The sequence below is a fragment of the Aegilops tauschii genome, chromosome 1 (genome assembly GCF_002575655.3).
Source record: "Aegilops tauschii subsp. strangulata cultivar AL8/78 chromosome 1, Aet v6.0, whole genome shotgun sequence".
Classification (NCBI taxonomy): domain Eukaryota; kingdom Viridiplantae; phylum Streptophyta; class Magnoliopsida; order Poales; family Poaceae; genus Aegilops; species Aegilops tauschii.
The window spans coordinates 448,327,879-448,341,004 of record NC_053035.3 but is presented as its reverse complement, the minus strand read 5'-3'; positions in this window follow the sequence as shown (position 1 = coordinate 448,341,004).

Below are 13,126 nucleotides of genomic sequence, written 5' to 3'. Positions count from 1 at the left end.
TATGATCATATCATAGACATTTTATCCTCTTGTCACGACGATCTTCAACTTCACTCTGAAATTACTTAAACCTTTCAATAATTCAGACTTGTGTTTCATCAAGTAAATATACTTAGCATCTACTCAAATCATTTGTGAAGTAAGAACATAACGATATCCACTGCGTGCCTCAGCACTCATTGGACTGCACACATCAAAATGTATTTCTTCCAACAAGTTGCTTTCTTGTTCCATCTTACTGAAAACGAGGCCTTTCAGTCGTCTTGCCCATGTGGTATGATTTGCATGTCTCAAGTGATTCAAAATCAAGTGAGTCCAAACGATCCATCTGTATGGAGTTTCTTCATGCATATATACCAATAGACATGGTTCGCATGTCTCAATCTTTTAAAAAACGAGCGAGTCCAAAGATCCATCAACATGGAGCTTCTTCATGCGTTTTATACCAATATGACTCAAATGGCAGTGCCACAAGTATGTGGTACTATCATTACTATCTTATATCTTTTGGCATGAACATGTGTATCACTACGATCGAGATTCAATAAACCATTCATTTTAGGTGCAAGACCATTGAAGGTATTATTCAAATAAACAGAGTAACCATTATTCTCCTTAAATGAATAACCGCATTGCGATAAACATAATCCAATCATGTCTATGCTCAATGCGAACACCAAATAACAATTATTTAGGGTTAACACCAATCCCGATGGTAGAGGGAGCGTGCGATGTTTGATCACATCAACCTTGGAAACACTTCCAACACATATCGTCATCTCTCCTTTAGCTAGTCTCCGTAGCCTTTTATTTCGAGTTACTAACACTTAGCAACCGAACCGGTATTTATTACCCTGGTGCTACTAGGAGTACTAGTAAAGTACACAATAATATAACGTATATTCAAAATACTTCTGTCGACCTTGCCAGCCTTCTCATCTATCAAGTATCTAGGGTAGTTCTGCTTCAGTGACCATTCCCCTCATTATAGAAGCACTTAGTCTTGGGTTCGGGTTCAACCTTGGGTTTATTCACTAGAGCAGCAACTGATTTGCCGTTTCATGAAGTATCCCTTCTTTCCCTTGCCCTTCTTGAAACTAGTGGTTTTACTAACCATCAACAATTGATGCTCCTACTTGATTTCTACTTTCGCGGTGTCAAACATCGCGAATAGCTCAAGGATCATCATATCTATCCCTGATATGTTATAGTTCATCACGAAGCTCTAGTAGCTTGGTGGCAGTGACTTTGGAGAACCATCACTATCTCATCTGGAAGATTAACTCCCACTCGATTCAAGCGATTGTAGTACTCAGACAATCTGAGCACATGCTCAACGATTGAGCTTTTCTCCCTTAGTCTGCAGGCTAAGAAACTTGTCGGAGGTCTCATACCTCTTGACGTGGGCACGAGCCTGAAATCCCAATTTCAGTTCTCGGAACATCTCATATGTTCTGCGAAATTTCAAAAAATGTCTTCGGCGCCTCAATTCTAAACCGTTTAACATTACGCACTGAACTATCACGTAGTCATTAAAACGTGTATGTCAGATGTTCGCAACATCCATAGACGACGCTCGAGGTTCAGCACACTGAGCGGTGCATTAAGGACATAAGCCTTCTGCGCAGCAATGAGGATAATCCTCAGTTTACGGACCCAGTCCGCATAATTTCTACTATCAACTTTCAACTAAATTTTCTCTAGGAACATATCTTAAACAGTAGAACTAAAGCGTAAGCTACGATATAATTTGCAAAGACCTTTTGACTATGTTCATGGTAATTAAGTTCATCTAACCAAATTATTTAATGAACTCCCACTCAGATAGACATCCCTCTAGTCATCTAAATGATACATGATCCGAGTCAACTAGGCCGTGTCCGATCATCACGTGAGACGGACTAGTCATCATCGGTGAACATCTTCATGTTGATCGTATCTACTATATGACTCATGTTCGACCTTTCGGTCTCTTGTGTTCCGAGGCCATGTCTGTACATGCTAGGCTCGTCAAGTCAACCTAAGTGTTTCGCATGTGTAAATCTGGCTTACACCCGTTGTATGCGAACGTTAGAATCTATCACACCCGATCATCACGTGGTGCTTCGAAACAACGAACCTTCGCAACGGTGCACTGTTAGGGGGAACACATCTCTTGAAATTTTAGTGAGGGATCATCTTATTTACGCTACCGTCGTTCTAAGCAAATAAGATGTAAACATGATAAACATCACATGCAAATCATAAAGTGACATGATATGGCCAAGATCATCTTGCGCCTTTGTAACGTCCCAAATTTTCATTTTGGAATGTTATACATTAGAGCATCATTGCGCATCATATTTTATTTCCATTTTGATTTTGATCCTAGAAATTCTACGCAACTCAAAGACCCACGGAGAGAGTTGGGGATTTCGTTATTTTCATATTTGGGTTTCCTCAAATTTTTGAAAAGAGGATCATTTGATTTTATTTATTTTATTTTCAATTATTTCATTTATAAAAATAAGAGAGAGGGAATAAAATGACTTTCCCAAAAATAATAAATATTGAGGATTTAATAAAAAATCAAATAAGATTTTATTTTGGAGTTTTCACTATTTTATTCGAATTTAGGAAAAATTGCACGTTTTTCAAATTGCATTTTAGGGCCAAGAAAATGTTCATCTCGTTCTAAATATTTTATTTAGACGGTGAAAATTTGTTTTGGCATTTTTAGATTTTTATATATTTTTCTAGGATTTATTTTCTGTTCGGCGGAATTGTTTAAAAAAAAACGTCTAGCGCCCGACTGGGCCGAGGCCCAGCCGAGCCGGCCCAGCTCCCCCGCGCCACCGTCTCCCTCTAGGAGACTGCGACCACCGCCGCCGTCGTCGCCGAGTCCGACCCGGACTCCGCCTCCCCGCCGCCTTGCCCCCTCCTCCAAGCCGCCCCTCCCCCCTCTTAAAAGCCGCCCCGCCCCGCCGCCTCACCCCGTCCTGCCCCGCCGCCGAAGCCGCCCCGCCGCCCGTAGCCCGCCGCCGCCGAAGCCGCCGCAGTCGCCGGAAGCCCGCCGCCGCCCGTCCCCCGCCTCACCCCGCCCGTCGGAGCTGCCCCGCCTCGCCAGAGCCTCGCCTGAGGTATACGCCGCCACCGCCCCGCCGTCGTTCATTTTTTTAAACCGATCCGGTTTAAAAAAAACCCTAGTTTTCGTTTTTTATAGAATAGATCGGTTTTTATTTTTTTCCCCGGTTTAGTTTAGTTAGCGGACGTTCGTCCGTACGGTCGTTTTAACGAACGAGTTCACCATTTAGTTGCTGTTAACGAACGTTCTTCGTTAGCCTGTTCGTCCGTTTTCTTTTTCTCGGATTTTCCGCGATTATTTCTGATCGTGATTTCCGATCTGTTTTTCGTTTTCGTTTTTCTTTTCGCTCGTTTGTCGGAATCAGGCGATTCAAGCGCCTAGAGTTTCGTCTCGAAGCCCTCTTTCCGTTTAACCAACTCAAACAAGTTTTTGCTTCTGTAAAATTTGACTTAGGTCCAGATTAGTAAACGAAGCTTGTTTCTTTCGCCGTTTGACTTTCGTTGCTTCGTTTGATTTGATTCTTTTTGCAAACCGGAGTTCTTAAGTTGAACTTTCTGGTTAGATCTCTTAGTCGAGTTTTACCTGTGCATTAGATGAGTACTTATTGTATGCTTGTTTGTTTGCGATAGAGTACCCGGAGTGCGCCGCTTGCTACTTCGAATCCCTAGGTTTCACGGAACATCAGCAAGGCAAGTAACATTTGATCATACTTTTATTACCCAGTTTTATTGCATTAGATCAATCCTCAAACACTGCATGATTAGGATCTGATTAAATTGTGGGTTTTGGGAAGTAGGTGAGGTAGTACCTATTACCTGTTTTGTATTCAAACCCTTGGGAGTTACTGCTACGTTTGCTTATATTGCTATGCTATGCTAGTAGACGTGGATTGGGTTTGGGTGTATCCATGATAGATGTGAGTTTGTTAATTAATGGTTCAACTTAAGGTGGCAACTTAAATACACATCTGGGTGGATTGAGGCACCTGGGTATTCCAGCGATTGCCTGTTTTTTATGGACCGCCACCCAGGCTCAAAGGAATCATAAGATTATTCATGCTAGAAACTTCCGTGTGCAGCCGCAAGCTATTATGGGCTCTAGCATAGTTGATTAAGTTGTGTGAACTCTTACAGTGGTAGACTAGAAGATGTAGGGGAAGTAGGTGTAACTGTCTACCCGATCGTAAGGTGCTAACGTTTCTGAAAGACTATGTCTCGGTCATCCATTTCTCAAACACCATGTAGTGCGAGAATCCCAACGGAGGAGATCGAGTCTTGCGGAGAAAAGTGCACAAACCTCTGCAGAGTGTATAATCTAATCATGGTTAGCCGTGTCCCCGGTTATGGACATCTTGAGTATCTAGTACTTGGATTATCATGTGAATCTCATCATGTTACTTTAATTAATTTTGTTGGGATTAATGTTGAAACTTAATTGGGATTGAGATGGTGTCACCCATTCTCAATGTTTAACAACCACCATGATATTTAAATAAAATTTATTCCTTTGCAGTAGGGAAAAATTGGCTTTTCGCAAAACTGTAACCATAGAGCTTTCCACCAGCCATATATGCATGTAGTATAGCATTATCCTGTTCATTACTCTCTATGTGTTACATTGCCAGCATATTCCATGTGCTGACCCGTTTTCGGGCTACAACGTTTCATGTTACAGACTTTCAGACGACGAGTAAGGTGCCTTAGGTCGTGGTCTTATACTCAGTGATGCCGTTGGAGTTGATGGACTCGCTTATCTTCCAAGTCTTCTGCTGTTATCGTGTTTAGATGGCCTTAAGCAATATTTATTGTATTAAGTTCTCTTTTGAGACTTTCGATGTAATAAGTGTGTGATTGCTACTCTGTTATAAATCGTTCGAGTACTGTGCGTGTCAGCATTACTGATCCAGGGATGACACTGATGCACAGAGACTTGACCATCTGAGGTCTGGTCGCTACAAGATGGTATGAGAGCACACACTGACTATAGGACACGACCACTAAGCTTAAACCCTAGATCACTATTCTCTTCTCATTTCTGACTCCTCTCCATTTTCCACACTTTTAGAATGGCGGATGCCAGGAACAAGTTCATGCAACCAGATGAAGATACACCCTTTCGACGCCACTTGAAGGAAGTCACTAGATACCTGAACATCGGAATACCAAGCTTCACCGGAACCTACAACGCCACACTACCAGAAGAGGAGCGTTGGATGATTCAAGTTCAAGTTCCAGGAAGGACGTTCATGCCCGTCACCGAGCCCATAGAGTTTTCCTTTGATGCACCAACCTGGAGTCTAGGAAAGAGCATGGCAGCCCACATCACCATGGGACGCATTGGAGAAGTTTACCACAAGGAGCTTAAGGATACCATTTACCAGATTTGTGGGCGCCGAGATGAGCAATGGGAGATGATCAGTACCAAGAAGGATAGATCAATTGCAGCTTTCATCCAGGAGCAAAACCAACACATTCGTCGCCAGGAGAACCAAATGTGCACAGGCATGATAGATCTGAAGAAGGCATTGACCAAGATCACGGAGTTGGAGGAAGAACTCAAGTATACGCGCGATGGATATGAGGAGGAGATCGCCATGTTGTTGGAGAAGACTGACGACCTGATAAAGAAGATCGGAGTATTCATGGGAGACCCAGCACCAGGAGGAGAAGACGATGATTGCGCTTGCCCGGATAACTACATCATCATCGATGACACCGACTCGGACCCCAATGAAGATGACTTTGTTGATGAAGCTGGAGCAGATATCATGGAGTCTTTGACCGATCAAAATTTCTAGTAGACCACCATAATCAGTAGTAGTATTCCCCCGTGTATATAGTATAGTCCGAGCACTTTGTGACGATAGTTAGATCGATTGTATGCCTTGTTTGAATTGATTTGAGTGATATTGATTGTGTTTGTCTCATGTGCATATGGGTAGTGTTTTCTCTCTAGACCTCATTCTATTCTAAATTCTCATCTTTTCTAAACCCATCAGATGCCTCCGAGATGCGACACCAGATTTGTTTTCCCACCGGAGATCACACAGTTGATTCAGCAACAGAATGCCCTGATGCAAGTGTTAGTACAGAACCAAGGCAACAACAACAACAATGACAACCCACCACCACCAACTGTTGATCACCTAGCCCGTTTCTTGAGGCTAAATCCGCCGGTGTTTTCTAGCAGCACCGAGCCGATTGTTGCAGATGATTGGCTCCACAAAGTTGGAAGGGAGTTGACCACTTCAGGATGCACAGATGAGGAAAGAGTGCGTTTTGCCGCACATCAGCTTGATGGACCCGCAGCATCATGGTGGGAGAATTATACAGCCACACACCCTATAGACACGGTCACATGGGACCAGTTCCAGCAAGCTTTTCGTACTGCCCATGTTTCAGCAGGAGCTATGGCCATGAAGAAGTGTGAGTTTCGCAACCTACGCCAAGGAGGACGCAACGTAGGCCAGTATGTGGAGGATTTTAGTAAACTAGCACGTTATGCCCCAGATGACGTTGCTACTGATGCAGCCAAGCAGGAGAAGTTTTTGGAAGGACTGAATGATGAGCTGAGCATGCAGTTGATGGTAGCAACCTTCAACAACTACCAGGAGTTGGTAGATAGAGCCCTCATGATTGAAGGGAAGCAACAGTAGATGGAAAACCGCAAGAGGAAGTATGGACAAGGGAAGTACAATTCTGGAGCTCAGCAGAAGCCACGTTTTACCCTGAAATCGGGAGGACATTTTCAGCATACCCATGGAGGAGGTAGTTCGCACAATCATAATGGCCCCAAGAATGGTAACGGGAATGTAGGAAGCAACGGCCAGAACCGTACCAACCCATCAACCCCAGCCAAGAGAGACCTGAGCCAAGTCACTTGCTATAAGTGTCAGAAGACTGGACATTATGCCAATGAATGTCCTGAAGCCCAGAATGGAAATGGCAATGGAAGCTCTGGGAAGAAGCCGAACCCTTTCAATAAAGGAAATGTGAACCACGTTAACGTGCAGGAGGTTGAAGCCCAGCCAGATGCAGTAATAGGTAAGTTTTTGGTTAAGTCATTTACTGCACTCGTTCTTTTTGATACTGGTGCATCACATTCATACATATCAAGGGGATTTGTGGATAAGTATAAACTGCCCACCAAAGTTCTTAGAACACCTATGTTAGTGAGTTCACCAGGAGCAGAGTATATGGAAAGCCAAGGATGTTTTCAGATGCCATTGGCCATAGGTAGGCATGTTTTCCCCTCAGGCTTAATAATCTTGGAGTCGCAAGGTTTGGATGTGATTTTGGGTATGGATTGGCTGTCGATGTATGGAGGAAACATCTGCGCCAGCAAGACGATTTTACTTACCACCCCAGAAGGAAGAAGGATTAAGTATGTATCCCGGCATGTGCCGAAGAGGACTCAGGTGAATTCCTTATCAGGAGTTGTACAGGAGGAAGTACCGGTGGTGAAGGATTTCCCTGACATATTTCCAGAGGAGTTGCCAGGCATGCCACCGGATAGAGACATTGAGTTTTTGATTAAGCTTTTGCCAGGCACAGGGCCAATATCTAAGAGACCGTAGAGGATGCCCGCAAAAGATTTGGAGGAGATTAAGAAGCAAATTAAGGAGTTACTGGATAAAGGCTATATTCGCCCAAGTTCTTCACCCTGGGATTGCCAGTACTTCTAGTGGAGAAGAAGGATGGATCGTTAAGGATGGTTGTTGATTATCGAGGACTGAATGAAGTGACCATCAAAAACAAGTACCTACTGCCGATGATCAATGATCTGTTTGACTGCTTACAAGGAGCTAAGGTATTTTCCAAGATCGATCTGCGGTCAGGATACCATCAGTTGAAGATTCGAGAGCAGGATATACCTAAGACGGCTTTTACCACTAGGTATGGGCTGTACGAGTATACTGTTATGTCATTTGGTCTGACTAACGCACCTGCCTATTTCATGAACCTGATGAACAAGGTGCTTATGGAGTTTTTGGATAAGTTCGTCGTGGTGTTCATTGATGATATTTTGGTCTACTCCAAGAATGAAGAGGAGCATAAGGAACATTTGCGTTTGGTACTTGAGAAGCTCAGAGAACATCAGTTATACGCCAAGTTCAGCAAATGTTAGTTTTGGTTGAAGGAAGTTGGATTCCTCGGACATGTTATATCCAGAGAAGGAATAGAAGTAGACCCCACCAAAGTTGACACTGTAACAAACTGGGAATCACCCACATCAGTTGGAGAGATCCGGAGTTTTCTTGGACTCGCAGGATACTGCCGAAGGTTCATTGAGAATTTCTCGAGGATTGCAAAGCCCATGACGGAGCTGTTGAAGAAGGACACCAAGTTCAATTGGACTGAGGAATGTGAAGCTAGTTTCCAAGAGTTGAAGAAACGTTTGGTACCATTTTATTATTGCCTCTAGGGCATATTTCCAACATCCCCAAGCTTAGGCTCTTGCCACTCCTTATTCCATAGTCCATCGAATCTTTACCCAAAACTTGAAAACTTCACAACAGAAAACTCAACAGAAAACTCATAAGCTCCGTTAGTATAAGAAAATAAATCACCACTTAGGTACTGTTGTGAACTCATTCTAAATTCATATTGGTGTAATATCTACTGTATTCCAACTTCTATATGGTTCATACCCTCCGATACTACTCATAGATTCATCAAAATAAGCAAACAACACACGAAAAACAGAATCTGTCAAAAACAGAATAGTCTGTAGTAATCTGTAACTAACGCAAACTTCTGGAACTCCAAAATTCTAAAATAAATTGGTGGACCTGAGGAATTTGTCTACTAATCATCTGAAAAAAGAATCGACTAAATAGCACTCTCCAGTAAAAAGTTTTAGCTAATCTCGTGAGCACTAAAGTTTCTGTTTTTTACAGCATGATCATAAAGACTTCACCCAAGTCTTCCCAAAGGTTCCACTTGGCACAAACACTAATTAAAACATAAAACCACATTTAAACAGAAGCTAGATGGATTATTTATTACTAAACAGAACCAAAAAGCAAGAAACTAAAATAAAATTGCCTCCCAACAAGCGCTAACGTTTAACGCCCCTAGCTAGGCATGACGATTTGAATGATGCTCACATAAAAGATAAGAATTGAAACATAAAGAGAGCATCATGAAGAATATGACTAGCACATTTAAGTCTAACCCACTTCCTATGCATAGGGATTTTGTGAGCAAACAACTTATGGGAACAATAATCAACTAGCATAGGCAGGCAAAACAAGCATAACTTCAAGATTTTAAGCACATAGAGAGGAAACTTGATATTATTGCAATATGTAGAAGCATATGATCCTCTCTCATAATAATTTTCAGTAGCATCATGAATGAATTCAACATATAACCAGCACATAAAGCATTCTTTTCATGATCTACTTGCATAGAAATTTTATTACTCTCCACATAAGCAAAATTCTTCTCATGAATAGTAGTGGGAGCAAACTCAACGAAATAACTATCATGTGAAGCATAATCCAATTGAAAATTAAAATCATGATGATAGGTTTCATGGTTATGTTTATTCTTTATAGCATACGTGTCATCACAATAATCATCATAAATAGGAGGCATGCTTTCATCACATTAAATTTGCTCATCAAAACTTGGGGGACTAAACATATCATCTTTATCAAACATAGCATCCCCAAGCTTGTGGCTTTGCATATCATTAGCATCACGGGTATTCAAAGAATTCATACTAACAACATTGCAATCATGCTCATCATTCACATATTTTATGCCAAGCATTCTATGTAATTCTTCTTCTAGTACTTGAGCACAATTTTCCTTCCAATCATTTTCACGAAAGACATTAAAAAGATGAAGCATATGAGGCGCCCTTAATTCCATTTTTTGTAGTTTTCTTTTATAGACTAAACTAGTGATAAAACAAGAAACAAAAAGATTCGATTGCAAGATCTAAAGATATACCTTCAAGCACTCACCTCCCCGGCAACGGCGCCAGAAAATAGTCTTGATAACCCACAAGTATAGGGGATCGCAACAATTTTTGAGGGTAGAGTATTCAACCCAAATTTATTGATTCGACACAAGGGGAGCCAAAGAATATTCTCAAGTATTAGCAGTTGAGTTGTCAATTCAACCACACCAGGATAACTTAGTATCTCCAGCAAAGTATTTAGTAGCAAAGTAATATGGAAGTAACGGTAACAGTAGCAAAAGTAATATTTTCGGGTTTTGTAGTGATTGTAACAGTAGCAACGGTAAAGTAAATAAGCGGAGAACAATATGTGAAAAGCTCGTAGGCATTGGATCAGTGATGGAGAATTATGCCGGACGCGGTTCATCATGTAACAGTCATAACATAGGGTGACACAGAACTAGCTCCAATTCATCAATGTAATGTAGGCATGTATTCCGAATATAGTCATACGTGCTTATGGAAAAGAACTTGCATGACATCTTTTGTCCTACCCTCCCGTGGCAGCGGGGTCCTAACGGAAACTAAGGGATATTAAGGCCTCCTTTTAATAGAGTACCGGACCAAAGCATTAACACTTAGTGAATACATGAACTCATCAAACTATGGTCATCACCGGGAGTGGTCCCGATTATTGTCACTTCGGGGTTGCCGGATCATAACACATAGTAGGTGACTATAGACTTGCAAGATAGGATAAAGAACTCACATATATTCATGAAAACATAATAGGTTCAGATCTGAAATCATGGCACTCGGGCCCTAGTGACAAGCATTAAGCATAGCAAAGTCATAGCAACATCAATCTCAGAACATAGTGGATACTAGGGATCAAACCCTAACAAAACTAACTCAATTACATGATAAATCTCATCCAACCCATCACCGTCCAGCAAGCCTACGATGGAATTACTCACGCACGGCGGTGAGCATCATGAAATTGGTGATGGAGGATGGTTGATGATGACGATGGCGACGGATTCCCCTCTCCGGAGCCCCGAACGGACTCCAGATCAGCCCTCCCGAGAGGTTTTAGGGCTTGGCGGTGGCTCTGTATCATAAAACGCGATGAATCCTTCTCTCTGATTTTTTTCTCCCCGAACACGAATATATGGAGTTGGAGTTGAGGTCAGTGGAGCAACAGGGGGCCCACGAGGCAGGGGGCGCGCCTAGGGGGCAGGCGCGCCCCCACCCTCTTGGACAGGTGGAGGCCCCCCTGACGTGGATTCTTCTTCCAATATTTTTAATATTTTCCAAAAATAAGTTCCGTGGAGTTTCAGGTCATTTCGAGAACTTTTGTTTCTGCACATAAATAACACCATGGCAATTCTGCTGAAAACAACGTCAGTCCGGGTTAGTTCCATTCAAATCATGCAAGTTAGAGTCCAAAACAAGGGCAAAAGTGTTTGGAAAAGTAGATACGATGGAGACGTATCAAGATGATGTAGTCATCAAAACTAAACATGTCGAATCATTGGTGGACGACTTACGCCTCACATTCGACAACCTCCGAACATATGACATATGGCTCAATCCAGAAAAATGCGTCTTCGGCGTTCCGGCCAGAAAGCTGCTCGGGTTCATTGTTTATAATAGAGGAATCCAAGCAAATCCAGCCAAAATCCGAGCCCTGTCACAATTGGCAACGCCAACAGACCTAAAGCAGGTCCAAAAACTAGATGGGTGTGTGGCTGCTTTGAGCCGCTTTATCTCCAGATTGGGAGAAAGGCACTGCCACTTTATCGCCTGCTCCGACGCACCGACCACTTTGAGTGGACGGATGTGGCGACAGCCGGATTGGAAGAAATAAAAACTAGCAAGCAACCCAATCCTTGCCGCACCAACCATTGGCGAACCTACGTTCCTCTACATATCTACAACTCACCAGGTGGTGAGCGCGGTGCTCGTCGTCGAACGAGAGGAAGAGGGACACAAATTCCCACTCCAAAAACCAGTATACTATGTATCGGTGGTCCTTACTCCATGCAAGTACCGATACCCACACTATCAAAAGATAGCGTATGCGGTCTTTATGGCATCCCGGAAGCTGCGACACTACTTTCAAGAGTGTTTGATCATTGTGGCTTCCGAAGTACCACTCAATGACATCATAAACAATCGGGATGCCACCGGCCGCATTGCCAAATGGGCCATCGAGCTCCTACCATTTGAAATAACATACAAGCCACGCCGAGCTATCAAATCTCAAGTGTTGGCCGACTTCGTCACCGAATGAACAGAAGCCAAACTCCCTAAAGAGTACATCACATACTCCAACTGGGTGATGTACTTTGACGGCTCGAAAATGTTAGCCGGGCTGGGGGCTGGTGTCATCCTAACATCCCTACGGGGGCCACGGTCCGTTATGTATTACAAATTATGTATACGGACTCCAACAACGCAGCCGAATATGAGGCACTACTGCATGGCCTCCGGATGGCTGTTTCTATGGGCATACAATGCCTCGAGGTGCGTGGGGATTCGAACCTCGCAATATCCCAAATAAATGGAGAATTCGATGCACAAGATCCAAAGATGGCGGCCTACCGCAACGCCGGACTCAAAATATCATCTCGGTTTGAGGGGCTTGAGTTTCACCATGTGTCTCGAGACAACAATCAAGCATCGGACATCCTTGCTCGAATGGGCACTAAACGCGACCCTGTCCCACCTAACGCCTTTGTGGAAAGGCTTTCTAAGCCATCCGTGGTATGGCAGGACGAGAGCGGCAATACTAGTCCGGGGCCGATCACACCCCCAGATGCCGAACTCAATTCTGATATGATTGGGGGCTCGGTCATCGAAATGACACCTTCCGCCCATGGGATCATGGCTGTAATCGCCCCATGGACTGAACCTTTCCTGGCCTACCTTAATAGGCAAGAGCTCCCTAATGACCAGAATGAGGCACGTCGCATCGTTTGACGCTCGAAAGCCTACAAAGTTCATGAAGGAGAACTCTACAAGAAAAGTACTACTGGGGTTCTTCAACGATGTATCTCCAAAGAGGAGGGATGACAGCTCTTGGCTGAAATACATGTTGGTCTCGGCGGCACGCCGCAGCTCGGGCCCTCGTAAGTAAGGCCTTCC